The following is a 5113-nucleotide window of genomic DNA, read 5'->3' on the forward strand; positions in this document are numbered from 1 at the left end:
GATGCCATGCAGGCATTCAATAAACAGAAGTTCTGACCAATTGTGAGCCTGCTGGACTCTCTTTGTACCCAGAATGAACATAAATGAGCAATGATCCTTAGAGCCTGTTTCTGTCTCCTGTCAAACCCCAGGTTGGGCGTCACAGACTTGGTCTCTTAGTGACCTTGAGTTCATATTTCCATGTCAGTCTGAGCCAGGTCTCTGAGTCACCCAGTTCCTCGTTTTCAGTGATGTACTAGCCATCCAAGAAGATGTGTCCGAGAGTGTCTCATTACCAATCTTGGGGAAACTTGACATAATAAAATCCAGAAAGGAATATAGTTCCAGAACAGGCTCCCAGTTAATACTCCATTGCCATTCCACTTGACTTCATTTCCTTCCATTTAATAACTCCATAAAACCACTGGTGTTCTCTTCTTCTTTGCTGTTGATACCTTGGGGTCTCCATTTCTCATACTCAGATATTTCCAATCAGGTTTTTCAATATCTACTCTCCCCTCTCCAATGGCCAATCCTAGTGTCCAGCCTCTTTGGTGACTATCACTCTCAGTATTTCTTCTCTAGTATCTTGCTTCCTTGCTGTCCTTTACTTGTATAACAAACCCTTGAAGTCTACCTCTTGTTATCCATTCTTCAATGTCCAGTCCCTTTGAGGTTGTCCCTCAGTATTTGTACCATTATCTTTTGTTTAAAAATTTTGGCAAAATAGTGATGTCCCATTCATCTTAATAATTAGAACAACAAACTAGCATTTATATGATGACTTAAGATTTGCATTTCATTTTATCCTCACATCCCTGGAAGGTAGGGGTTATTATGATTATCCACATTTTACAGATGAGGAAATTCAGATAGACAGAACTTAAGTGACTTCCTTGCCAAGAGTCACATAGCTAGTGAGTGTCTGAGGACTGATTTGAACTCTGCCTCTCCTCACTCTAGGTCTGATTCTATCTCCTTAGCTGTTCTCTAGCTGCTTTCTCACCACATGTTTCCAGGTCACATATCCACAGCCTATGTTCAGTTCTTGATATCTAATACTGCCCTTCTACCCCTCTAAAACATCTATTTCCAATCTCTAGTCACCTTGATATCTAACCTTCAGTATCCAGGCAGAAATGCCCAGCCTCCTCGATGTGGTGCTCCAGCTTTCTACCTCCTTACCCTGTGTACAAGTCTTTTCCTGTCAGCCCTAGGGTATCCAGTCCACTTGATGTTACTGTCAGTCTATTGTCCCTTTGCTGTCCATGTTTTGTCCCCTTGTCATCCACTATGTTTGTCCCCTTGTTACTCACCACCGTGTACTTATCCCTTGATATCCAAGCCCACTCACCAGTCTCCTTGGTGTCTTCTGCATTGTCCTGTCTCTTTTTTAGTCTCCTTTTCAGTCCAGGCACCTAGGTCATTGTCCTTCCTTAGACTTCTTCCCCTTTCTGGAGGGTAATATACTCTGAGAAATAAATCTCTGAAGAAACTATTCTAAACTGTTGGAATCACAAATATAGTCACCTCTCTCTTCTTTCCCTATTAGAATTTATCTGATCCTCATTTAGCTTCTTCCATTCACTCAAATAAATAATAAGAAAAAATAATTAATGTTTAGTGAATGCTTTTTCATTCAATATACTTTTACAGGTTTTTCTTGTCTTCTGTTTTTCAGAGATTCGTTCCAGCTCCAGCCTTTTCATCAAGAATTCTTAAAGGTGTTTTGTCCTATAAAAGATCCACTTTCCCCAATGTAAGATTTTATGTATTTTATAGAATAGTGGTTTTTTTCCTTGAGTGTAAGCTTTTTTCTTTTGTTTTTTGGTACACAGCCAGCTCTCACTTAATGTAAGTAAATAATTCTGAAGCTCTTCCCCATTTGTGGCTCTTGGGTCCCTGCAGCCAGAGTGGCTTCAGTACCTGAGCCCCATGGATGAAGCAGCTTCAGTGCTCAGAGAGGAAGACCCCTGGTACCTTCCAATGCCTGCTAGAAACCAGAGCTAGATTCAGAGCCTGGACTGGCACAGGTACTGCCACCTGCCCATGCGTAGAAAATTGCATAATGTAAATTATGTGATAGCTGTCTGTATTGCATTCCATGATATTCTTTCCTTTCCTGTAGTTGTAGACTAGTCTTCTATAATCCTGAGAGGAGTATTTTGCTCTCTGAGCTATTTCTGTTTGCTTGCAGCATTTTTTTCTTTGACCTAGAAACTCTCAGTCTGATGTTTGTTTTAGGAGGTGACCAGTTAATTCTTTCTTTCCTTACCCTGCCCACTAGTTGTAATCTATATGATCACTTTTATTTTATGATTTCTTGAAATCCATCTTGAATTTTTGTTTGATCATGGTTTTCAGGAAGTCTGATGAGTTGGTAATTGACTTGTTCTTTAGTTCAGTTGTTTTTTGATAGTAGACAACACGTCTCAAGTTTTCCCTTTTTTAGCTTTGTTTTAATTTTCTTGGTGTTTTTATTGAATCACTGAGCTCTGTTTGCTCAGTTCTGTTTTCCCCGGGAGTCTACTATGTGTATCCTAGTTTTGGTTTTCTCTTACAAGCTCATTTTTCTCCTTCCAGTTAGTTCCTTAGGAGTTCCAGTTTTACTTTTTATCTCTTGCTTCTTATTTTCTAATATCCTTGGAGTACTTGCAGCCAAAACATTCTTTTTTCTAACTGTTCTTCTTGTGGAGTTACTCCAATGTTCTGGGCTTACATCTTGGGTTTTTCTTAACTCAGAGTATTTCTTTATTATGTAAGAAGTTTTTTTTTCTTCTTTCTTCCTGCCTCTAGACAGTTTTTAAATGAGACTTTGTGCCAGGAACTACTTCTGTCCCCTTTTGCTCTTTAGGATGAGGTGAATTGGTTCAGATCCTGTACCTTTTGCATTATAGACTTGCCTCAGTTTTGAGCAGAGCGCCTGGTTCCTGGTTGCCCTCCCAGTTCTGGTCACCTAAGCAGAGTCCATCTCTGCCTTACCTCTGCCTCCATTTGTGAGTTAGCTTGTAATCTGCATTGGTCCTGAGATACCCTGACTGAGATATTAGCAGTCACCCTGGTTTGAGGCCTCCTAGAGGGTCTCTGGTGCCTCTTTTTAATCTTTAGTTCTTGGAACTCCTGGTATGGTCACTAGTATCACTAATCTGCATTTTAGTGGGATCCCTGGTGCTAGAGGCCTGGACACCTCCTGCCTATTGTCCCCTGCTGTGTCTGGAAAGGATATCAGAATCATAGCTACCCCAAAGCATACATACTTTTCAGTTGCCTCTGCCCATCTCAGCCTTCTTATGCAAGGACTTACTAGCAGTTGGCATGGTCCTCTACTATGACTCTGACAGTCCAGGCCTGGGATCTTCCTAGATGCAGGTCTTCTTTCTTTTAAATTAGAGATCAGGTTGGCTTGAGATTTTCCTGGTTCCCCTGACCAGAGTATCTGCCACCTTCAAGCAATTTCCTTGACATATAGATTTACAGTTGCTGTTGTTTGGTTGTTTCAGTCATGTCTGACTTTTTGTGACCCTGTTTGGGGTTTTCTTAGCAAAGACACTGAAATGGTTGGTCATTTCCTTCTCTAGATCGTTTTATGGATGAGGAAACTGAGGTCAACAGGGTTAAGTGACTTTTACAGAATCACATGTCTTGCAAGTATCTGAAGCCAGATTTGAATTTATGAAGATGAGAGTTACTGATTCCAAGTTCAGTGCTCTAGCCACTGCACCACTTAGCTGCCCTCTATCCCAGGTAGGGTTGTGAAACAGAGCAATGGGCCAATGGAAATGGATAATGGGAAAATGGGATGACTAATTATGTCAGAGTGTTTAGAAATGACCCTTCCCTTCAAAAACTAGCCTATACATTCTGTATTGGGAGAGTAATCAAGGGAACTGGAATCATTAACACAATGTAAAATACCAGGTGCTACTCCTGGACACCTGTATTTAATAAGTGCCTACTATGTGTCAGACATTGTGCTAAGTACTTCACACATATTATCTCATTTGATCCTCACACACAACCCTGGGCAGGAGGTGCTATTATTTCAACCCATTTTGCAGTTGAGGAAATTGAGGCAGACAAAAGTTAAGTGACTTGCTCAGGATCGTACAGCTAGTAAGTATCTGAGGCTGGATTTGAACTCAGGTCTTCCTGATTTCCAGCCTGCACCACTAGCTACCATATTGACTGTTAATACCTAGGATCTATGAACAAAATCTGTTCTCTACTCTCCCAAGAGATGTGTAAGATTTATAACTTGCAAATTGAAAATATCAGGGCAGAAGGTCTAACTTGCTTTTGAGGTATCTATCATAGATTTTGAAGAGACTTCAGAAACCATCTAGAGTAGCTACCGTTCCCCCCTCTATTCTATAGATAAAGAAACTAAGTAATTTGCTCAAAGTCGCTAGGTCTTCTTTTTATGGTACCATACTCTTTTTTTTTTTAATTAATTTCAGCAAAATTCTAAAACAAGAGTTGAGGGTTCACTCTTTTTAAGCAGCATTCAACATAACTAAATTTCGGTCTGAACAGTGGAACTTTTTCATTTTATGGGATCTGAGCTATCAAAGAGGTGCTTTTGTTCTTTGGGGATGTTTATCAGTGGGATTTGCACAGATTAAGTTTGTGAGAGGGAGTAGATGGGAGGGGGTAGCTATATTCTGTCTGTGTTCTTATACCTCACTGCTCAAGGAATATTGCTTCTATTGGAACATGGGGGGAGGGGGAATATTCCTCCCCAAAAGTTAAATTACACAGCCCTCACTGTTGGGCTAACCCAGTTAGTTTGCTTAGTACAAAAGAACAGGTCCTCTATGTGACAAAGAAAGGGCTGTCTCTTGCCTGGTTCCCTTGGTGATGGAGCAGGAGGGACCTACCAGGCAGGGGTCCAGGTGACCAGGCGGAAGGGATGGTTTCTGATAGCCAGGTTTGAGGGAGCCACCATTGTCCACAGAGCCAAGATAACTGCCAAGAGGACCCCAAGGGAAGTGAACAATTTGGCTTCTCTCTCATCTGGCCTACGGCCTCTTGTGTTTAGGATTGCCTATGATCACTTTTTCATGGCTAAAAGTGAAGAAAGTGTCATCTTCCAGGCTTGGCAAAATTCTGAATTCAGTCCAGGAGCTTACTCAAG

The sequence above is a fragment of the Notamacropus eugenii genome, chromosome 6, assembly GCF_028372415.1.
Source record: "Notamacropus eugenii isolate mMacEug1 chromosome 6, mMacEug1.pri_v2, whole genome shotgun sequence".
Classification (NCBI taxonomy): domain Eukaryota; kingdom Metazoa; phylum Chordata; class Mammalia; order Diprotodontia; family Macropodidae; genus Notamacropus; species Notamacropus eugenii.